Source organism: Corvus brachyrhynchos, unplaced genomic scaffold (genome assembly GCF_000691975.1).
Source record: "Corvus brachyrhynchos isolate BGI_N302 unplaced genomic scaffold, ASM69197v1 scaffold87, whole genome shotgun sequence".
In the NCBI taxonomy this organism is placed as follows: Eukaryota; Metazoa; Chordata; class Aves; order Passeriformes; family Corvidae; genus Corvus; species Corvus brachyrhynchos.
This window is the reverse complement of record NW_008239767.1, coordinates 5,783,956-5,808,901: the sequence shown is the minus strand read 5'-3', so window position 1 is coordinate 5,808,901 and position 24,946 is coordinate 5,783,956. Positions and strand designations below refer to the sequence as shown.

General features: G+C 39.2%; 1 long non-coding RNA gene across 3 annotated transcripts in view; it reads right to left on the bottom strand.

Annotated features, from left to right (window-relative positions):
* Positions 1 to 24,630, bottom strand: part of LOC108448796 — a 54,466-nt gene extending 29,836 nt beyond the window's left edge. For all 3 annotated transcript variants that reach the window (XR_001864821.1, XR_001864822.1, XR_001864823.1), the window contains exons 1-2: positions 24,523 to 24,630; positions 17,445 to 17,558 (exon numbers count right to left, since the gene is read on the bottom strand). This is a non-coding gene — a long non-coding RNA (uncharacterized LOC108448796). The remainder of the gene's footprint in view (positions 1 to 17,444; positions 17,559 to 24,522) is intronic.
* Between the last annotated feature and the right edge of the window lie 316 nt (positions 24,631 to 24,946).

The following is a 24,946-nucleotide window of genomic DNA, read 5'->3' as shown; positions in this document are numbered from 1 at the left end:
GCTACATCAGAAAAAGGATCTAGGACATCTGGGCTTTATTTAGTCCTTTCAAATATTAAAGCCTAATGAAAAACACAGACCGTTGCTCAAGACAACACCTTTTAGAAAGATACTGGCGGAACTGATTTGAACAAACTAGCAGAAATTTCTCAGGTAAGATTCCAATGAAATGTCTCAGAACTCAGTGACTGCAGTACTTGTAGATAAAGGAAACATTACTAGTGAAAAAAGCACAGCCTGAAAGCCAGCACTAAGCAAAAAAGGGGTGCATTCAGGGCAGGTTTTGGACAGGACCACATCATCAACCTTCGTTCCACAAACACAAAGCCCCCTGCTGGCAAGACACCCTCAAAGACCTCAAACTGGATGGCAAAGCAATCCCCCAAATAGAGGTGACAACGGGATCTAGACCAGATGACCTCCCACTTTTCTGGTCTATTCACTCCCACCATAGCTCTTTTCTCTGTGGGTGTGGCCCAGGTTATGATTTTGTCAAAAGACAGGAAGACATTTCCCACCAGGACTTGGGGCTGGGGTGAGGGTCCTCAAAAAGTCTTCAAACCCATACTTATTTTAAAACTAAGCATTGACCTTCTTCCTTGAATTTTATATTGCCAGATGTAACAGTAATTTTGTTACTGAACATGTTGACTGCCAGACAACAGCCAGTGGGACATTCTGGATGAAAGTAAATCGGGTTACTCATTATCACAGGAGAAGCTGTCCTTTTGAGAATCTGTGGAATCCAATATTACTTGCTGAAGAAACCTTTCATAATACTGATAAATGTCAACCATACATGGGAGTCTCCACAGAAAACAAGGACTTGCCAGCCCTGGCAGTTCCCCAATACGGCATTTGACACTGATTTCAGCTGAGTATAAATATAGAATAGTGTATAAAGGACATTGGCCTCTCACAGCAAGGAGACTCTGAATTGAATTTAGTTATAGAAAAGACAGGTTCTGAGGGAGACTGTCTTGCACAAAAAATTCTTCTTCCTTCCTTGTCTTTTCCCAAAGGATGGGACCATAAAGAAAACCTGTGTTTTTTCTTGTCTTGGAGATGTATGTAAGGATGTTAGACTGGAGAAATGTAGTGAAGAAAACACAAATGTGAAGATACCAGCAGGAGTTGTCAGCCCAAGGGGTGGAAGGAAACTGCTAAGTATTAACTTTACAGAACTAAAAGAGGCAGCAGGTTCAAAATGAATAAAAAGGCAGGTGACAACAACAGCAAACTCTACCGATACTTGAGATATCTTTGCCACAAGAGGCAGTCATCATATATGCCTGAACAACAGGCTCCTCTTATAATGGTGAAGTCTAAGGAGCAAATCTACCTAACTTGTGTATCTGACTTTCACCTATATTTTCTGCACCAAAAGTGGCATTCATCTCATACTTAAGTCCACATAGCAGACATAAGTCTGAGTTTACATCATAGCATACATCTGAGTTTATCAGAGGAGTTCAGAAAGCAACTTGTTTGGCCTGCGTTTAGTCAAATTAATGAACTCCACTGATGACCTTGGTTGACCAGCAGTGACCACAGCAGCAAACTTGACACCTACTCAGCTGTGGACATTCCCACCTAAAAGCAGACAAAATTAGCCAAGCAGTTATCTGAAAGAAAGTGCCCAAGCTCATTGAGTAGTGGAGACATGTCCTCTTAAGGGATTTTAGACTTAATTTAAAAGTCCTAGAGAAAAAAACTTGATAGGACTGGAAAGGAAACAATGCAGAAGGTGATTAATGGGTAGCTATAATCACAGTGTGCTTGATTTGTTTTCCAGCACAGAACAAATCCTCAAGTTAGAACTGCAGTAAACCTCATCCAGCTTTTGAAGGGAATACAGTCTGTTTGTCTTCACTGAACTGAATCCTCAACATACAACAGCTAATTAAAGACTCCAAAAGTCTGTAAATACTTTGACAAATATTGATATATAAGCCTGAGATCCCCACTTGGCTACTTGGCTAAGTCCTGTCTCATTTACTTCAGTGATGCTGCAAATGACTATGGTGATTTCATCATCTGAAACTCCTAATAAAACAGCTACTCCAAGATGTATGATGAGGATCTTCCAGATACAAAAACTGAAGAAATTACTTTTTATAAAAAAGGAAAAATGGAATCACTCACTGTACATGCCTACTGTTGCAAGATATCCGGGAAGAATATTTCCCAAAACCCTTTTCATTAAAATGAACAATAAAACAAATTATCTAATTCAGAGCTGACTCACAGCAGAGAAATATTATCAAGCACTGGACTCTGCCAGAGTCAAACTATTTACACCACTCAGACCAATCTGGCCTAAAATACTTAAAACATGGTTAGTTGGATGCTTACAGTCTGATGCCTCACATTATCATGTAAGATTTACATCCTGAGGAGTATTTTTTTCCATCCCTTTTCCTAATTCACAGCGCCACTGGCAGCAAATATCTAGATATCAATTTTTCAAATTACACCTAAAGTCTACCTGTGGTATCAGTTTTTATTATTTTCCTATCCACTTGATGATAAACCTACCCAAAGGTTATAAATAACACAAGTCAGCAAGCAAAGGTACATAATTAAGATGCATAAAATATACCCCATGCAGCAAGTAAATATTTTCTTTTTAATTATATTATTACCTGGGTTTATGTTACTAAATTGCTGCACAATTTCATATATAATTGATTTTCCAAGAAAAGTATTACTGAAGTGATTCTGTAGTTCAAAACAGCATGAACCTAATAATATACAAACAATTTCTATCTCAGAACCTATAGTGCTGCACAGTATTTGTATGCTGAAAAAAATTCCTTCATATTAACAGTAATTTTGAAAGTAACATCAAAACTCATTGAGTTTTTTTCTCTTTATTTGTTAAGAAGAATACTAACAGTCCCTCCTGTGAGGATATATTTTGTAGGTGCTTTTGCAGATTATGAAAACAGTTGTGAGGAAATATTTGGATAAAGGAAGACAAAGCTCCAGGTAGCAATAGGTTTCATACTGAGTTGATAAATGCAATTAGGGATCAGAAGGATGAACAATTACTTCAGGGGAGTTTTGATACCAGAATGCAATATCAGATGATTAGAAAACTGGAAAAATATCATCTTTTTCCTATCGCAGACGCACCCAGCAGCCTCAGCACAAGGGAGAAAACCATTGTGCTATAGCAATGGATATTGCATGCCCTGAAGTGTTCACAGGCTCAGTAATCAAATATGAGCCTAAAGGAATACCTGCCAGATCTCGAGAAACTAAAAAACTACGTTTCCCCAGCACAATGCAAGGAGTACTGTGAAGAGTTAAAATGAAGGGGATTTGAGGAATATCCTCCTTGGCCCAGAGAGTTTGAGATGGGTGAAAGCATTTCCCCCTGTGCAGGAGAAAGGCATGGATGACACCATCTACAGTTCTGATGAAAGGTAGATGCACTTCACAGCCACTTTTAATGAGGGAACTATGAATGTACCAATGTTAATATCTTGTCAAACCAATTATAGCAATATCACAGGGTTTGTGTTACTAATTGCCAATATTTCTTGTCTAATTGATTCTCAAAGAGCAATATTGCCGGCAGCATTCCACCACTGCTGTGAGATGCTGAGCACCTGGGCACTACCAGCTGCCTGAGTTCCTGCCACCTACAGAGGATGCTCAGCCTCCACCAGACTGTGAGGCATGGGATGGGTCCCTACTGTCCTGAGCTGAAGCTTTTGTTTTTGAAGAAAAATTAAACTGAACATGGTAACTTAACCTCTGAGTTGATCTCCTACAACTTAGAAAAAAAAAAAAGAATGGGATAATAAAACCTGTGCTGATTAGCTAAGCAATACTAACTCAGTTTTAGTTTCCATTATATGGCTAATAGTCTCTTCTGAACAGGTTTGATTCTTGTATCTGTTTGCATTAGAGTCAATTTGTGGTATGAGATTGGTATTATTTATTGAATGCTACACCCAGCTACAAAGTTAAAACTATGACAAGCTTCTATGAATTTAATTACACTACTGTGAGACACAGTCTTGTATAGATGCTATAAATTAAGTTTAGCAAGTATGATTGGTGTGGTGAATGGTTAAATGGAGGTACCAGATCCATGAAGTTTCTCAGTCATTTCAAAAACTTTGTGGACTGTTGTTTTGACCTGTGTTGACCAGACTTTTTGAACTTGCTTATTTTATGCAAGTCAAATCAAGTCAACTTTACCTAAATATGTAAGGCTAACCTAAGCCTGAATATGTTCAAACTTGGAGGCAGGTTAGTATTCAGTATCACTGAGCAATGTGGCTGTGTGCTAGTGACTCTAATACATTTGACACTGCAGAATTTTTTCATTACAAAAAATACTTGGTATTCCAAAAGGCAGAATAAATGTGATAGCAACAAACAATAGCAACTTTTCCTATTTTGTCTAAACCCTTCTGCTCTAAGTGCTACAGACAGTTTCTCTCTTCTTGTTCCAATATGTAATTGACAGCTCTGCCCAATGTCTTTCTCTACCTCTTGATTTTTCCCTGGCTGCTAATAGCATACACCATTTTATACAGCCTCAGTCTATTAACCAAATGCCTGACCTTGTGGGATGCTGAACACCTGCTGGAATACACTCAGTGCCCGTAATTCTCATTGATTTCATTAGGAGGAGAGAGAACTTGCTCTCTCCTGGGTCATTTAGGCTGACCTCACTCGTAAAGACAGAGCTCATGGTGAACTCCTGCTGTTCCAGAAAGTCAGACCAACATCAGAGGTAGCTGCTTCCCGAGCTTCCAGCTTGGAACTGATGCCAAACAACATCAATTGTCAGGAAATAGAAATTAGGAGCACAGCTCCTCTTCACTCTTTACACAGTCAGTGGAGGGAAATGTTAAGAAGCGCCACACTGGGCCTCACCAGAAATCCATTTACCCCAGTATCATGCTTCTGACTTGCACAAGAAGAGAGACACTACTAAGGAAAACACACAAGCCAGGCTGCTTATATGCCTTTTCATAGGCCCAGCAGAGACAGCTGTTGCTGTGGGTGCGTCAGAAGGAATGCTCCTAACTCTGATACTGTCCTCTAGATCCAACAGTTCAGGATTTGGTGAATAGCAGCAGTTTTGTCTTTATCTTATCTCGTACGCTGGTGATTTCAGAAATCTCAGTCTTACCCCCCCAGCCTCTTCCTCTCCAGCTGAAGTATCCCACACCTTCTAACCCCTCCTCATCAGGCAGCTGCCCCTGACTATTAATTATTCTACTCACCCTCCTCTACATCGCCCCTAGCTCCCGTATGTCTTCCTTGACATAGGGCCAAAAATGCTTACAGTGGTCAAAAATGGGGCACACCAAAGGTATAAGAACAAAATGGTGCATTCTGCTTATTCTGAGTGGTGGAGAACCTGACCTGCAGAGCTTTGTATATGCCAGTGATGTGCAGCAGCCATGTATGTCCAAGCCAGTCACCTCTACCTCCTTTTAGGAGTAGGTCCCTTTAGGCATGAGCCATCTGATTTAAATTTTCAGCTATTTTAAGTTGAAATAAACAGTACCTTCTGCCTGCTCCTTCCTGCTGCCTGTAAAAGCAGGTTACACAGCTACGATGCCTGAGCTATGGCTGTGTACTGCTGACCATAAAAACCTCTTCTGGTGTGCCTCTGGTTTCCACAGCTACTCCCTGCCTCCTTGCACTATGACATGGGGAGAAGCAATCTCCCTGATGGACTCCTGAAGCATCCTGCAGTGAAGTAAAACTTGCTTTGACCCAGGCAGATGCTAGAGAAAAATGGGGGATGTTCACCTAGGCTACAGGTTTCCTGGGCAGGTGTGCCTTGGGCCAGTCTTGGCTAAAAGGCAGGGATTTTGGAAAACAACCAACCAAACAAACAAAGCCCGCATTTGAAGCACTGAGTTTGCAGAGTGATGTGAATAAGAATACAAACTATTGATAAAGGAATACTGAAATATGCTCTAATGAAGGCTGCGACTAAGAACAATGAAAAGGGAAAAGGCAGATAAATAACATTTTCTTTTGCTTTGCCCTTTTCTGGAGAGTATGTTTTTCATTTCAGGAATATGACTAGTTTATACTAAAGTGTGGGAAGTGCCAGAGAGAAGAAAAGATTGAGTGCTAACTGCTATACTACCTATTATTTTATGTCCCATTCATTATTGCAAGAGCAACTCTTCCTGCTTTAGTTTACATGCATAAATTTGGCACTACTCAAGAAAATAATTTTGAGGGTTCCATTTAAAAAGAAAAAGAAGAAAGAGTTAGTATATGAAGAGACAAAAAACTACTGCTGCACTTCAGTCCAGCCTTGTTTAAGTATCCTTTAAGCTTGAACAGTGAATTAACCTCCAGCAAGACACTTCATGTGTGATTTATTAGGTGCCTTGCTTTGGTTTTAGTGAACTTCCTTGTGAGGGAGCACAGGAAATGAGGGACATTATAATCAGCTTTGGAACACAGAGTTAGTCACAACCTCTAACTATGGAGACACAAGCATCCCTTCATAATATTTACTTACTGGCTTATTTATTTGCAATTCTCAAGTTAGTAAACTAATAAGCTCCCACAAGGCCACTGAAAATGATAATATCCTTTCACTGGCATCAGTAAATCATGTAATAATGAACTATAAAATTTTAAAAACCTAGAAATTGCAAAGATCAAAGGTGAAATCTAAGAATTACATATTAGAAATAACAACAGATGACCCCAGAATGAAAACAAATGAAAATACAAGGAGTTTGTAGTATATGACTTAAAAGAGGCGCCCAAGTAAAACCTTGTATTCACTATGTAGTCATCATTTGTATCAAATTCTTTACATAAATTATATCAAATTCTAATAGTAAAAAATATTTGAAAATTTATTTGTTGAAATTTAAGATGTAGTTAACAGCAACCATTTGTTCTCATATGGTTTGTTAGCTATGAACCTGTAAAACAGCGTTCACCTCATAATATGATAGCACATGTACCAATATTCAATCACAAATGCAGTGGCGATATCTATACTGTAGAGTACTCCTTCTTATCAGGTCCAGACAAGCCTGTTGCATCCTTCCCAGCAGATGTGAAATAAGGAAGAAAGAATGGATAACAAAATGGCTTATGCCAACCGTTTGTGCTCTTTTCTCTTCCTATTTGTAACTGAATGAGTAAAACCAAAAGTCAACAAAAGCAGTACAGCTGTCCACATGCTTTTCTGTTCCTTTGTTTTTTGGGGGGTTTTCTGCCCTGACTCCAGAGAGGGTTAGGTTGGAACATTATGCCACAAATAAATATATTGGCTCACGGAGCACCTGTGACTAGAAGTTATCTCCTGTAAACGTCAAGAATTTCCAAGACTTGTTCATCACAGCAGTATATTTCCAGTTGATGTCTGGGAAGTTGATATCTCCTATAAGGGCAAGGGCTACTGATACAGAATTTTTTCCTAATTGTCGATAGAATCATCAGTGCTTTCATTCTGGCTGGGCAATCAACAGTAGGCACCCACTACAACATTTCCTTTGTTTTCCTTCTCCATAATTCTCACTCAGAGGCCCTTCACTACATCATCACTAACTGTAAGGACTGTGCAGTCAAACCTCTTACGTGCAGTGCAAGACTTTTTTGCCATGCCTATTCCTCCTGAACAACCTGCAGCACTCCATCCCAGCATTCTAGTCACAGAACTCATTCCACTAAGTCTCACTAACATCAGTGATATCATAGGTCAGGGAGCTGACAAATGCTTCCAGATTATCCTCCTTGTTTCTCAAATGCAGTTCTGAAAATTCATGTCATGCCAGTATTACTGTATTTTCCCATCTTTTTGACTGATGAATAAATATTTTAGGGAGTCTCCTCTTCAAACTGTAGCAAAGCTGACATGGATTGTTGTGGAAAAAGTGAGTGATTGCTATCAATCTGTCCTTCAGTCTATAAACAATTAGAGTAGCGAGTGAAGCTGCTGAATCTGCTAATCATATGCCAAGTATTCACATTTTCTCTTCTCTTGTTTTCATGGGATTTTTTCCCCCAGTTGTTACCTCAAATCAATAGGGTTTTTCCACTGGCAATTGAAAATACTCCCTGAAATGCCCTAAGCTGCTATGCAGAAATTTCTTGCTATAGAGAAAGAAGAGAAACACCAAGCTGAGTAAAGAAGCTCATTTTGTTCAGACAAGAAACAAAGTGTACTTTTTCTTCCCCTAAACAAAGCATTTTTAAGAGCAGGATAGAGGACGCTTAAATCAATAACCATTAAGAAGCACAAAGCTGCTAAAAGAATATATCTTTGGAGAAAGAAATTATCAGGCTCAGCACAGAAATTACTGGGTGAAATTCTATTTATGCAGGAGGGGTCCAAATTAGATGATCCTAATAGGCCTTTTTGGCATAGCAGTCTGAGAAACTATGAAACATGAAAACAAAATAAATATTGCTCATCCCTGTCACAGCTTTTACAGAACACTTCCCCAGTGACAAACAAAATTCACTCATTCGCTTACTGCATTGAATTTATTGTTTTTCTACATATAGTTTATTAGATTAAGTTTTTCAAATTGTTAAAATCATGGTTTTGATGACTTAAATTCCAAGTCCTTCTCTTCTTTTCAAAGTGAAATATAGAAGAGACTAAACACAACAGCCACACCAACTGACAGCTTTGTCAAGAGCCTGAGACAAAGAGGATATAGGGGCAGGAAAGATAAATAACACTACCAGGAGTAAAGGATGTAGGGCATCAGAGTAGCCACAGGAGCCTGGAAGCTTCCTCACAGGCAAAGGAGAGCCACAATCAACTGAGAGTAGCTAAAGCATAAGATGCAATAACGTGATCCTACAGATGCCCATGGGAATTTTGCTGTTCATGGAGGTGAGCTTTATACTCTTAAATACTGAATAACTACTTTAATTGCCACATGAAAAGTGTTAAAACACAGAACTAGATCCTGCCTAGGCAAATACTAAAAGACTTATATAGTCAAGAAAATATGCAGTCTCAGACATCTGGAAATCTCATTCTCTGTCCATTAATGACTGGATTTCCAAGGTCTTCATAAAAATCCTATTTTCTGTGAAAGATGGAGGGACCATCCCCTGCTATCCCTCCATGGTAAGGTAGCATTTCTCTTTCTGCCTGATGCATGTGCTCTAGAGCTACAAGAAAATGGGCTATGACGTTCTACAGCCTGGCCTGTAGAAGGTGGTAAAACATAAATGGCCTCTGTGGTGGCTGTAAACAGTTCATTCCTCCCCCTGTTCCCACCCTAGTGGGTTACCATGCACTTGCCTCTAGAGCTAAGCAAATACTTGCAGGCCTACCACTGGAAAGGCCATTTCACTTTCTATGGACAATCCCCAGAAGATGCACAAACACTCCATACTTCTGCTGGAACAGTTCGGGAGAGTTAAGTTTTCCAGGAAATGCTCTCAGCGCTGTACTTCTGTGTAGCTGACCAAGCAACAGGAGACTTATATCAATGTACAGCTATCAGTTTAGCTTCTCCAAGAGCCTCTGCATCTTAGGGTTAAGAGCAGCATGACATAAGCCTCACATTTCTTCTTAAATTCCATAAAGGATATCTAAACACATGTAATCCCTCCGTAACATGATGACAGAGAAGATAGTGCTGTGCTCAGGGATGGTTCTCATTTTTCCTTCTTATTTTAGGCAATGGCTTACTTGAAAAACAAAAACCATGTATTGATCATTTGGAAAGCAGGAGTGCACTGTTCTAGGACGCAGCATTTTCATGCCATAAATTGCATTCCAAAGCAGATGAAGATTGAGATTTCCTCACAAGTAAGAGCACTGTGATGTGAATGCATTCATCACAGATGGGGACTAGTTCAAGATCTCGCAACCATAATTTTTAGTGTAAAATTGACTATTGGAATTTCATTAAGCTTAAAAGCAACATCATTTATTTCCAAATAGTATCAATCGTAGTTACTACAGTTCTGCTTCTGATTGCTCCGATACATTCATCACCCATTTGGAGCCTAAATAGAAACTTAACATACTCACAATTGTTTATTGTCAATTAACAAAGGTATTACTGAAACAAAACAAAACAAAAAAAAAGTTTCAGCTTGAAATCATAAAAACAATATAGTCAATATTTCAGCCATAGTTGAAAAATCTGACAGATTACATAAAGATATATTATCAGTGTGGAAATAGAGGCATGGGGAGATAGAGAGCATCTAATCCCTCTGTGAAGTAACTTCAATAAACTTCACTGTAGTTATACCACTGCCAGGATTAGCCCACAAACTTTAATTCAAAGTATGAACCATGCTCTGACAACATTATTGTAATTTTTTCATTTTAATCCTTGATGAGAGAAGGAAATTGTACAGACTCCAGGAGCACAAAAATAATTGTTACATTTATGATTCTCCAATTATGGCTTATGGGGACTGCTTCTTAGCCATCTCTATGGTTTTATAAAGGTTTTATTAACAAGGCTTTTGAATAAAACGAGTGTTTTCAATGGCACCAGCAAAATAATGACATACAAAGGAGGAATTTTCATTTTGCTTTGATTCATGTTACAACTTATGGAGAATCAACCTTCTATTTGTTCAGAAAGCTTAATCCTCACTTATGTTCTTAGTTTAAGTGGATACAAAGAAAAAACTCTCCTAGGACTGGTCTTTTCTATTTCCACTTCTCCCTACAGCATTGTCTGAAAGAGGACATACTTTAAAAGGAATGAAGTCTTAAACAGAGAAGAAATGCAAATCCTGTTGCATACTCTGCTCAGCCTGAACTACTCTCACAGGGGTCCAGGCTAGAAAAATATCTTCTTTGCATCTCAATGTAGGCTGAGACAGTCAACCCTGAACCCAATCACAAGTTACCATATGTCAGCTGGTAGTGTTTCAACATCCATTTGCTTTACAGTCGATGTTGACTCCTTCAGAAAAGCAGAAAAATTAGTAGTTCACAAATTTTCCCAAGAAATTTTGCTGATTCTCTGCCTGATCTGATAGACTATTCTGCATGAAGATTCTATACCCAAACACAGATAAAAACAGGAATCAAAATGTAGAACTGACCAAGATTACATAATTTGTTCATAAATTACAAGATTATTCATAAATCCCAGATGATATTATATATTATATGATTAGTTAATCTGCCTTTTCCCCACTTTAACAACAGATTTCTATACCAAGTCTATAATGTCTCAGTGAGCTATAGCCTATATCTGAGAAAAATATTTACTATTAATTCAAAGAATCAGGCAATTGAGAAGATATCATATGCCAAGTTAAGTAGATTTGTGGATTAATCACTCTCAATACTAAAACCACACATCTTGTTTGTTCGTCTTATCTTCTGACTATTGGATCCCATTATGGATTTCCACTGCATGAAAGACCTATCTCCACAAATATCTTCCTTACATAAGTGTAAATCAAAATCAGTTCACCTCTTAATATCCCCTTTGGAGAATCAAAATACATGCAGTTTTTTTACATCTCTAAACTTCTGGTATATTTACAGACTTGAAACTCTTGTTGTTTAACATTGGTGAAAGATTTATGACAAGGGCCATAAGATTTCCCTGATTTTCAGTATCCTTCTTGAAGATATTCCAGACTGATTTATTATTAGTCCCATAAATATCTCCCCAGCACTGAACAATGTGGAACACAAGTTTCCTGTTCACACTTGACATTCCTTCCTTACACACCTAAACATTGTGTTTTCCCTCTGTCCTTAGCACTTCCCAGTGAGTTCCCCATTCAGTGTCTAAGCTTATCATTAACCTTTTTTCAGCCACATGCATTTTAGGATATAACACTTGATTTTTACTTTTCTTTTTTTACTACAATTGGCCCAATTTTGCTAACACATGAGTTGTTCTGATGAAACTCTTAAAAAACTCTATTAAAGAGGCACAGCTCAAAGAGCCAGGTCCCAACCAGCGTCAATGTACAGAGCTCCCCTTGCTAACTCATGGTGTGACACCAGCTGACACAAATGCAAGATGTGGCCTCGTGCATTCAACACAAGCCATTCTTAAAGCCATTTCTCCCACAATCCTTCTCATCCTTTTCTACCAGACAGAATGAGGGCAAGAGTTCCACTGAGTTTCCCCCCAAACACATCTGGAATGTAGGTAGATGACCTCCTTGTCACCATCTAGGAGACCTGACCTGCTGACATGGAGGCTCAATTAATTGCTAGGAAAGAAGGATACTGCAGATTTCTGTCCTTTAGTGGGGCAAAACTTATTGATTCTGCCTAGCACTTCATCCATCATGCAGAAAAAATGCTAAGAAAAAAATCATCTAAACTTATGTCATACTTACATTTATGCACCCCAGTGCACAACAGCTGTTCTTTTTTATCCCGATAGTTATTTTAATTTCTAACAAAACCACATTTTTTTAACATGCCCCTTTCTAACCTGCTACATTTTTCAGCTCTAGAAATCCTTTTGGTTAATAAGGGTCATCAGCAGGGACTAAAGAGGGACAAAGAGGGATTTTAATGCGAAATCAGAGACAGCAATGAGAAGCAAGACACTTGAGAAGTCTGCCAATGTTCAAGCCATAGAAAATAATGGACCTACATTTAAAAATTATAGCCCTATTAAAGCACGGAGATATTGCACTAAAGGTGTTAAAATAACCAATTAAACATGCAGTTTTACTCCTGCAAAAATACAGAGCATTTCTGTGGAAAAAAAATACCACTGACAAGAATTCACTGTGACTGCTAGAAATCAAAATAAATAAATAGCTTTAATTGGAAAAAGAATATATGAAACCACAGTGCACAGTTTTGTGGACAAAGCAAACCTGTTAGCCAGTCTTTTAATAAGCCCACATTGTACTGGATTCAATTTAGCTTTTCTGCGAACATGGACATAACCTGTTAATTATTTAGCACTAATAAAACAAAAGCAGTGCTTTGTTTTTGCAACTAGATGATAAATTAATAGAAAAGATTGCTATCACAGCACAAATTCTGTAAATGTTATCCACACAGAAATCATGAGATCAAAAATTTATGATTCCAAGAGAAGTATTAGCTTTATCACATTGCATAATGCAAATGACATGTTTTTGTTCTGGAATGGTTTTCATGTAAAGTGTGTGCTCTCAGTCCAGCTCAACAGCACTGCTGTGGGAATTTCGCTTTATGAAATCCTTCATTTCACTACAATTCTTTCTCTAGAAGGAATTCATTTTTTTCTCCAGACAGAAGCAGTGCATATGTGATACATGTTCTGAGCGCATGATTGAGGAACATGAATGCAAGGTTAAACCATACCTTCATACACTCTGTTGTAGGTATTGCATGTTAGTGCACCAAAATTTAATGTATTTATTTAAATGAAGAATGAGAGATAGTTCATAATTGCCATCAGGGTGGAAAAGCACTTTGCATTAGTTAATCTACCTTGGTATGTTACAGGTTTCACTTGCTGATTATTCCAAGCTTTGCACTGAGTGAAGGTGACAGAGGCTATGGAGCACCAGCCCACAGAGGCATGAACAGCCAGCTGCTGGGGTCACCCCCTGCTCTCCTAAATTTCTCTGTCTGAGCAGGCTCCTAGGGCTAACCCAGGCCACAACACTGGCAACCTGCACCGAATATATTTGCTGCATTAGCAAGAGCAGTGTAGCCCTGTTAGGCCGATGCCAGCTGGTGAGGGACACACACAGTGTGCAGTGTGTCCGCTGAGGCTGACTGAGCTGCAGGCAGCTCCACACACCTTCCCCTCCAAAGGCTCCCGGAGGCCTGTCCCTGAAGGCAGAAGGACACCAAATCTGCTCCCTCCTGACCCCTCAGGGCACCAAGCCCTACCTGAGTCAGCCCAACAAGCCTAGACACTGACTGGCCCCTTTCCTGGAGATGAGAAAGCCTGCTTGGGCTCCATTGCTTCCCGGCATTCAGTCCAGACAGCCTGGGCACCTTCTTCACCTGAAGTTCCCCCCACATCATTTCCTTTGCCCTTCAATCCCACTCTGTCTAGAAGCAGTTTACAGGCCCAGAGAGGTTCCAGCTGCCAGCACAGTTCTGGCTGCATTTGTCACACTCCCACAGCACTGTGGGTCTGCAGACAGACCCCTTTTGAACAACCCCGGAGGTCAGTGCTGCTCTAGCTCAAAGGAAAGGCAGTCTGAGGAGCACAGGCATCCTCTATGGGATAATTCCCCTATTTGTCAAGCTCTCGTTACCTTCCTTCCATAAATCTTTCCAGCTTCCTTTCCACACACAGTGGAAACTTAAACTGGGCCTGCCTCCACTGTTAAACTTTCACTGAAGGCAAAACTTTGAGTTTATTATATTCTGCCACTTGAGAAAAGCAAGGATTTGAATACTAAATAGAGCTCCATAATCCGTAGCCATGTAATTGTATGTTACGCCAGTAACTTCTGCTAACAACGGGATTCAGGCAGAGGCACCAAGCTGACATGGAGACGGGGGCTGCTGCTGGGAAACAGCGGGGAAAAGGGATGCTGAGGAGGAAAGGGGGAGGGAGGAAAGAGGAGTGTCGCTGAGAAATATGTGAGTCCTGGAAAAGCAGTAGTGCAGAGCTGCTGGGAAGGTAAGAGGAGAAGACAGACTGGTAAAGGAGGCTTTGTGGCAACATGGTGGTGGCAATCCTGGAAGAGCCTGCTGGAGTAGGTGGCTGATGGCACCCAGAGAGACCTCATTAGGAAAACACAAGGACTGGAGCACTTGTTTTGGTAGCTTGTTCCCGTGAAAGTCTCACCTACACTCAGAGGGAATCTGTGAAGTTGAAAAAAGTCACTCAAGTGTATCGTACCTTTTTTGTGTGATGCACATCTCCAGCAGATGTGGAAGAGTTTTAGGCAACCAGTAGGGCAAGGCCACATGGTAGGAGAAAGGCAGATAACTCTTCAGTGAGGAACTTGAGCAGAGGCAGAAATAAGCTAGAGAGCTGCTGCCTTCTTACCTGTCCAGCATGGAGTACCCACACAGAGCTGTGATGTGTTCATTTACACCAGGATCCAGGTGCTGTGGGAAGACGGTGGGGCCAGATGCAAAGACTTAGCAGAAAAGGCAGGATTTTCTTGCAGAGTTGTGAGCCTTGCCAGGCATTTGGGCTGAGCTTTGCTGCAGGGCTGCAGATTCTGCGTTTCCCATATGGTAATAAGCTCACACAAGCAGCAGTGAAGGCACTGGAATATGTCTGCTTTTCTTTTTTCTTTTATACTATATGTCCCTTCTCATTAGACATGAGAGGATCACATTTCCAGTTTAGGATGGATGAGTGAGAACAAGGACAGAAAGATAAGAGAATTGTGCAAAGCCTCATCCCTCTGCTTTTTATTACCCTTGTCATCTATCAGGAGACTGACTGCTTCTCTTGCTTTTGCTTTTTTTTTTTTTTTTCCTCCAGCATATTTGTAAATGTTATTTACTTATTGTCACTAGCTCCTTCTGGCTGTCGACTTTAATTTTATAACACAAATTGTGACCGGCAGCATTTTGTTGCTGCTTCTTTCTTTATTAATTTGTATCTTACTGCTCCAGCAACAATAAACAGTCTTCAGCCCTCCCATAATTTGTGGTCCATTTTGGATCAAAAATCTCACAGGAATATTGATAGAATTCCAAGCTTAGCAGGGATGGCAATGTACTGTGAGCATTGCTATTGGCATACCCACACTTCTGATTCAAATCCTGGCCCCTTTTACACAGAGGAAAAGATTATGCAACAGTATCATTATCGGCACTATCACATTTCTCCTCACATCACTAAGCATCAGCAGCAGCAGCACATTCCTAAAAATTTTGCTAGCATTTAGAGCTTCCATAGTTCAAGTATGTTACATAGACCTAAATATAATTCTTTACCCTTTAAGCACTTTGGACAGACATTTTTTTTCTGAGTCTTGAGCAGTTCAGAAAATCTTCCTTGAGCCAATTTACCATGCAGGATTTATGCCATCAGAATTATTATTCTACTCATGTGACTGGCCTTGCCAACTTTCTCCGGAGTCAACATGTACGTGTTTATGTACCACTGAATTGGCTATCTTTTATCTGTGAATACAGTTATGGGATTAGCTCTCAGTTCTCATTCCTAATTCTCTTAATTTGGATCATCACATTATCTACAACCAGCCTGTAAACTCAAATGTGATGGTCTGATTATTAAAAATTATTGAAATCATCTTCTCTTTCCACACTTGATCTTCTTTAAATACCCATGTCTCACCACAAATAAAATCTGTAAGAGCAATTCTTAGTCCTGTCTTTGTGCAGTAGTGCTAATAAAAGCAATAAAGAAAGTAGGTTTTGTCATGAAAAACTTGTTTGTGTGTGCAGAGTAGGTATTTAACTATATTATGGGACATTTATTCATGTCTCTTACTAGTAATAATGAAGAAGCTATAGTCTATGAAGGGAAGTTCTCCAGACACATTTGGCTACAGGGATCCCCAGAAGGCACACAGTATTGCAGCAGCTCTGGATTTCTATTATTTTTCACTAGCATGAATTGAAACTACAGCCTCTACAGTACAATATATTACATTAAAACATAAAACAGATATAGCTGAGGGGAACAAGAGGAAGGAAGAAAGGCCAGAAATCTGTGATATTAACCCAAAAGAATTAACTTGTTTTCAAATGTGTTAAATTCCTATAGGCTTGAGTTACCATGTTTTAAAGCACAACTCTTTTTCTTAAAGGTATTAGTCAGGGTACAGGAGCCACAAGATAAAAATAAGATTGGATAAATATGCCTGTGGCTCAGATCAACACCCGTTAAGCAAAAATCTGCCTGTCATTATGCCTGCTTTGTATGCCATCACTGTTGATCCCTGAGTGCAAGAATTCATGGCATTATCACAGCTTCCTTCTCTAGACCTAAATGCTGGCTTCACCATCATTTGTTTTTTTATTATTATAGAGTAGGAAAATTGAACGACTCACACTGCCCACACACACTGGCTGATGCATTTGTACTCAGCAGTCAGAGCCAAAGGTTGTCTAAATGATACACAGAGTGATGCTTTGAAAATTCATGATAAAATGAGATCCCCCTCTCATTTCTAAATTACTGTTCTTCATACTTGCAAATGCATATGAGGCATCCACACTAGGAAACAAGCCTTTTTGCTATGCCAGTGCTGACCATTCAAATGAAGACTTTTTTTCCCATCACATCATCAATTTAAAGAGAAAAAAAACCCTCTCTGTAGGATTTGTTGCACTAGAAATATATAGCAAAAACATCATAAAAAGGCTATTAATGACTATTAATTCTTAGGGGTTTTTAAGTAATTTCTGTAAAATACTATTACATTTTTATTGAACTTGTTCAGGTTTTTTAATAGATTTTAAGGCTAGAAGGGACTACTAAATCATTTAATCTGACCTCCTGTTTTACTCATAAAATAGCATCCAGTTAGTCCCGTCTTGAGCCCATTGCATTTGTCTGAGTCACACACACCTTTCAGTCTCAGCTCATTCATTCTGAGGGATTCCTGGGCAGAATTGCCTTTTCAAAATATGGATGGAAGTCACATTTGAATTGGAAATAAAGGAATCCTGTCACTGCTTTTTCCTAGAAGAAAAAAACAAAACAGAAATTATGAGAAATACAATTCCTGTAAAGCATTTGAACACATGGAAATATTGATTACCAGGATTCCTCTTAGCAAGTAAAGCTATAAATTGTTTTCTGTTGTCCCTTAAGCCTTAACAGTCTGTCCCATGGCCTGAACTAATTATACTGATCTAATTAGGTCACAATTTCTGAAACTAGCAAGTCTCAAGACCTCTTGTATTTTTGAGGTATCTCCTTTGGTATGAAACAAATTGCATCCCAGAAGTGCCTAGTTTTCTTCATTAATTAATGAAGAAAGACGATTAGCTCAGTTACAGACAGCTGTGCTTGGGCAAATGAGTCTTATTCACAATGACTTGGTATTTAGCTGTCAAAAGGAACAAAAATTAGAAGGCTATTATGTAGCATTTCTCTGCTTCACATAAAGCTCAGAGGATCTTCAATGCAGTGAGTATGAGAACCTGGGATAAATTGCAAATTTAACCTGTTAAAAGATCTGACAGGTATTGCTGTCCTGCCTAGAAGAAAAAGTCATCATGAGGAATAGGTTAAAACAGTTCTTTACTCAGAAGCACCTAACAAGTATCAATGAGAAAAATGCTTATCCTTCAACTGAATTCATAAAAATTCATAAAATTCAGGGCTCTGCAGGAAATAATTCTTTCTCAAGTCTTTGTTAGTATCTATGTGCAGCCATGAAATCATTGGACCAGAAAATATGGGGCAGTAATCCAGCAGCAACACACAGCACAGTGCAACCTTCATTATCCACCAGTCTTGCTCAAATCATGGCTGCACCTTCGTGGTGGCTGAGCCCACTGACAGCAAGCCCAAATTGCTAATGGGTCACACACAGTGGAAAAGATGCCACAAGCGGCCATACCTCTGCTATTGTTAAGGGAAATGCTGGGGAATAGGGGAAGGCAAACATACTGGCCTCTCACCTTCACAAGCCAAAAACAGCTTGTATTTGAAACGTGACTGGACAACCTGGAACCTGTGAGACACAGAGGCTGTTGGAGGCTCTGCAGCAGACTTCAAAAAGTTTAGTCACTATGCAATAACCTTTCCTTGACACTGCATGCCCATAATACTTAGTTTAGGTTTGGATTTCTCACTCACACCAAGCTCCCAAGGAGCTGTTTCCATCGATAATGCTTTGTTATATCTCTGATTGGCTAAAAAACTTCATCCTAAGCAAGTCCATCTTAGTTATATATGCCATCATCAACTCCCATCTGGATTGTACCAGTGCATTTTATTTGAACATGAAGTAATCAGACCTTCAGAGATACCTACTAGCTGATTACGGTGAACAAATTACATTACTTTCTCCACTGACTCCGCAAAATACTGAATTAAGCTCAAGATCACAGTGTTTATATTCAAAGTACTCCTGGGACCTCACAAAGTTCTGTCACAATGAAGCCTTATGGGGTAAGAAGAAAAGCTATTTGCCTGAAAAATAATGGCCTTGTGGTCTAATTTGCAGCTCCTGAATCCCACCAAGCACTTCCTCCAAAGTGTATTTTATACTTACCTAAAAAAATAAAGATTCTAAAAAAAAAAAAGCTCATGAACATTCACCCCTTTTACCCATGAACGAACTGGGAGAGAAAATGTTATTTGTGGCAGAAATACTTCAGGACCTTGACAACAGTAAAACTGCTACCACAGTGAACACGTTCTAGATGTTGCCATCTCTGACAAAAATTGTCATCTTCAGATGGATTAATAATCATAGAAATTACATTAATTCTTCTTCCTTTGCTATTTATTATTCAGCTACTCTTTTCCTGACTTTTATTGCAGTTAGAGCTCTGAAAGAGCTCTCTCTGGACCAGAGAAAGTATATGCAAATAACCTCTTCTATTAATAATGAAATAAAATGGCAGTATATACTGTGGCAAACTTGCTTCTATTAGAAGTGCCAATTTCTCAGGCAGACACATGAAGGACAGATTTTCCCCGGTTTACTTCTTAGGAAAGACTCACTTGTCCCCCTTCTCCACCAGACCACTCCTGAGGTTTATTACTAACTGAAAGATTATATCTGTAATAATATTATTTTCCTACAAGGTAGTGCCCACCAGGAATAACAGATTAAATCATGTTCGAGCTTAGACAACTGTTAGCACACACCACAAGAATTTGTTCCTGCCAGTTTTAATGATTCTGTCCGAGTGTTTACAGAGCCTGTTTCACAGAAGTGCTAACTTGGTTGGCAAACCTTTTGCATGTAAGAAATTGGGGAAGGGGGGAAGAGAGAGAAAGAGAAAAAAACAATTTTCCACATACACAGAACAAAGATGCAAAACTTTTAATGTCTGTGAGTGAAATACTGGTATCAGTTGTGCATAGGGATTTTGGGGAATTTGCAAGGCTCATCTCCCCCAAAACAGATTCTGTGCTTTCCTCCTGTTTTTCAACCACCTTTAGGAGATTGGTTGGCTTTCTAATTGTCCAGTGATGAGGGTCAAGGCAGAGTGACCCTCTTGTGTGGAGGACTGTAACTGGGGGACCTGGCAGCCATCAGAGCACAACAGCCATTAACAGCACTTCCCAAAGAGCCAAGGCAGGGGAACAGCAAGCACTGTTCCTGAAACCAAATTCATCAATGGCAATGTCATCCTTGCCAGCTCAGATGCACAACTTTCAGCTGGCATATTTATTATTAATTATTATTAAATTTATTTATTTAAGTGTGCTTTGCATAGCTAGACACATTGTCAGTCACCAAGGACTTAATATCTAAATTAGTTAGGACAAACAAACACGAGATGAAACAACACTGTAACGAAGAGCATGTGAGGGGATTACTAATGAAGAGAGAAAGAGAGAAATAATTGTTTCAAGTGGTGCGTCTTTAAAGAAGAACCCATGGATTTTAAAACCAGTAATTATGATCATTAAAATAATCTAGGACAACCATTTTATATGATGCAAAGAACAGGCTGTAATGTCAAAATGGACATTCACTGAAATATTTCAACCTAGGTCTTGAACCCACCCTACAGGTGGAATTCAATTCCATGTCTATTCACCTCTTTCTGTGATTATTTTGCTTCCTGAAGAATAGGCAAAAAAAAAAAAATTCAGAAGATGATTTCCTGAGAAATTCAAAGAGGTTTTCCTGATATTGGAAAAGAGATCCAAATTCTAAAGAGCAGCAAGAAGAAAAGATAAGGCAAGGGAATAAATGGAGCAAGTGGATTTAGAGGGAACCAGAGTATGCCTGATCAGGTGAGAACACACAAGGTGATCATAGGGTAATTAGCCTTACAGGGTTTTAGTGAGCTAACTATTAAAAGGGCTGGAGGTAGAAAGACAGGTCAGAATTAATATTGTATGTTTAGAGTAGCTGAGAAGGATAATAACTGTATCAGCAAAGCACACTAGATAAAACGACGAGGAACGAGTAGGGCATGTAGGCCAAATGAGATCTAAAATATCTTTGGCTCCTTAATAAAGAGAGGCTTTTATCTGAGGTCTTTTCCATTTCCAGATAGAACAGACCAGCAATTTCTATCATTTATTAGATAAACCAGGATCCATTCTTCAGTGGGTGACTAGATATATGTTTGAATTCTTCCCAAAAATGATAAAAGCAGAAGAGGAAAGGACTCCCGAGCTTTGAAGGTCAGCTACTTCACACTGGAGCATCATGTAGACTTGGTTAAAGCAACTGACAAAGAAATTACAGGAGAACAAGAGACTTTCCAAAGGTCATCTCATTGGATCTGTTCCCTCTTAAGTACATTATTAAAAGATTTCTTTTAATCTTGATCCTGCTGTCCCCTTTGGTGGTCATCTCAAATTGGCAAGCCTTCAATTTCTTTCCATAATACCAAAGCTGTGCTTTAGTAGAGGTTCCCTAAAGCCCAAAATGGCTCATAAAACACTGGGGTTTCTGGTTGCTTTACATCAGAGTCTGCAGATGTTTCAGAGCGCATGTGAGCTGAGTCTGGCCTGTGCAGGTGAGAGTCCAGCTTAATAGTTTTCTTAGGCTTCAGAAAAGGACCATTTAGGAATAGAAACCAAAACCAGAAGCCAGAGGGCAAATATTTTCAACATCTGCTACTCTTTGCATGATACTCCTCTGCTTTCAGGAGTAGGATTCTTAAAATTGTCTTGTATGGCTTTGATTCAATCTCTGAAGTGCATTTCTGTAACAAAGAAATACTGTTACTGGGATCTAGCATCATGGGAAACAAGATTCTCAGATTATAGGGCATAGGCACACCTCCCTTTCCTGCTTATAGCTATGTAGCTCACTTTTCCCCCTGCAAAGATGACTTGTGGCACTGACAGCAAATTCTGACATAGAAAAATGATGTCGGAGAAGCATTTAATCTCTTTTCACCTGTTCTTTATGAACTCTTAGTCCTGGAAACAAGAACCATGCCCGTGTTATTAAATATCCCTACCAGCAATCCTATCTATGTACTATTGGCGAACCACTTCAGTGTGATTCCTTCGAGTGTATTTCTCCCCTCCTGCAGTCTCAAGAGCCTGCCTAAGACACATGCTTATTCTTGTTAGATCTCATTCAAGCACATTTCAGACATTGCTCCCAGGTCCAGAACACTTTTCCCAGGGCACTGGATATATTTTTCCCTCATGAAGAATTAATATTATTATCTCCATCAAGAAAAAAATGGAAATCTAAAAAAAGCCCACAGAAAGTGTTATTTTAAGCATGCACATTTGCAGGAAAGTCCCAGAATTCAGGGAACTTCTTTGTGATAAGAGAAAATAGTAGGAAGAAAGAAGCCTTTATCAACAATAATAGATGGAGATTGTTCAAAAGCAGAACCAAAAGCTGAAAATGCTGATAGGTCATATTCCAAGCAGGGTGTACAGATATCTAATAGACCGTAACTTTATGCTTTGAGAAGATATAATCACAAAGAAATTCTTTGCTTGGGATCTGATGCCTAAAGAAAGGGTGCCCATTTGTAAATGTACAGAATGTCTGAGCAGAAGTGCCTTGTGTACCTCTTCCTATCCTGCTCTCTTGTTACCTCTGGAACAATAATATGATCATAATACTGGTAACAGACTCCACATCTGCTTTGCAAGCACTACTTGCCAGGAGACTAAGGCCCCTTCAGTTCTTTTAGCCCCTATCTGGTGTTCCCATGCCTCCCACACCCTCATCTCAGTGTTTTAAAGTCACATATTCCAAAAAGAGGAGTATCTTCTGTCCCGTTTTCACCCCAGCAGGACCAGTCCTATCCTCTGACCTAGAGGCCGTGAAGGGCAAGCTGTGAACTTTGACAAGTCCTTCTTGTGGATTCAAGGCATTCACTCTACCTCCATACAGGCTGTATGGTGCCACATGGTTGCACCCCCTTAATCTGGGACTTGCTTGGGGTCTCTCACTTTCCTGATGCACACTGTTGTCCCGAGCCTGACATGGAGCACAGGAACTTGGAGTGGGATACTATTTGAAAGGAAGGTTTGAAAGGTAATAGCCACACCCAGCTCTCCAATGTTTTTCTTCCATTCATGAATATAGAGAAAACCCAGAGAAAACGAAGTGACTTATTCTTAGAAATAAGGCATGGACCATTGAACATTTTTTTAATAGTAGTTAAATGTGAGCCTACATATGTATCAGTTTTTTATTATTATTTTATATAACTGGAGCCCATTGTGATGTTCCCTCCTGCTTTTAAGTATAGATTGTGCGTGACACTTGGTAACTCATACAACCTGTAGGGTAACTGCTTTATCAAGCTGCCTATGGCATATCCATGCACAGGGGTAAATAGAAACAGCCACATGGAGAAACATAATGGATGAAGAGGCTGGGCCATAAAAACAGCAGCTTGTGTTTTTAAAATTGAGCAAAAACCTACCTGAGTCCATCCTTACCTTTGAACATAAGGATGACTCACTGGATGCCGGTGGCCACATTGATACTGATGAATGAAATGGACCAAGCCCTGTCATCTGGTCTGGAGACCAATAATCCCTGCACAGCACATATCAATACAGCTGAACTCTCTTCCATGTAAAGTACAGGCTACAGCCAAACCCTGATAAACTCTGTCTGGGGAGCCCTTAGCCCTGCCAAGGACTGTGCTGACCATTTAGCAGCATGCAGACCCCCAGACCAGGGCTCAGGCGTCTCCCCTAAACTTATTTAACTTTCTAATATGAGCTATAAACTACAGTAGTATAAAAATATAGATATGACCACAGGAATTATGCAAGTTGTCACATGCAATGGTGGGGTGCAAACACATAGAGCTGTTCATAGTAGATCCTACAGACCTCTGCAACTGGAAGAACCCCATGTACTGCCACAAAGATTGATTAAAATTATTAATTATGCTTTGTTCTTGTACTTGAACATGGTTAGGTCTGTTTTCAGGGGGAAAAGAATCTGCATTCTCCTAAATACTTAATGTTTTTAATTTAGTTTTACATCTGTAATTAATTGTAGGTACCTCTTTACTTATGTGTAACTAAAGGGGAAAAAAATAGATTAATTTCTGAACAAACTTACAGGAGCTATTGTTTTAGTTTGAAAACAGAGAAGTCTAAAATAGAGTGATCATATTTTTTTAAATGCAATAAAAGGTGAAAAAGTCCAAACAACAATAATGGAGATTTTCTGACAATCACAACTTGCAATAAAATCTATTCTTAATGAAAAAAAAGTTGGAAGAAAGTGCATTAAAAAAAGAGTCTTAAGAACATTGTGCTACAAAATTTGATTTTAGCACTGAAACTTTCTTCTCTGCAAACTAAAATCTGTCTTTAAAACATGTGCAGAAGGGGGTGCAGATATAAATCAACTACAGCCAAAACAAGAGCTGTATAGTCAGTACCACAGTACCACCTTGTGGGGAAATAAAAATGGCTTCAGTATTGACTTCTTCCACTGCACAGTTTCAGGAAATACCCATCACATAAACATAAGATTATAACTAAGACAAATGAAACAGACCCAGACATCAGCAATGTATGTGATGCATGATTTCTTCCAGTGTCAAATCACTTTCTTTGAAGAATCCATGTTCCAGATAAAATCTTTCACAAGTCTTCTGTAAAAACTTCCTGGAAGAAAAATGTCTTATTTTACATTTGCTTGCATTCTTTACTTGACTTCCATTTGCTGCAAATTTATTTCTCTAGTTACACTAAATCAAGAGAACAATTGCATCAGGCATGTCAAATTCCACCCACACAAAATGCTTCATAAAGTTAAAGGGTGTGACACGAATAAACTAACGCCAGGATCTTTGAGATGACTTTTTTTTATTGCTTTTCTGCAACTGATGTAGATATTAGAGACAGTAATATTCCTGAATACATCTGAAGAAATAAGGTTATCAAATCCTCAGATCCCCAAAGGGAATTGTCATCTGCTT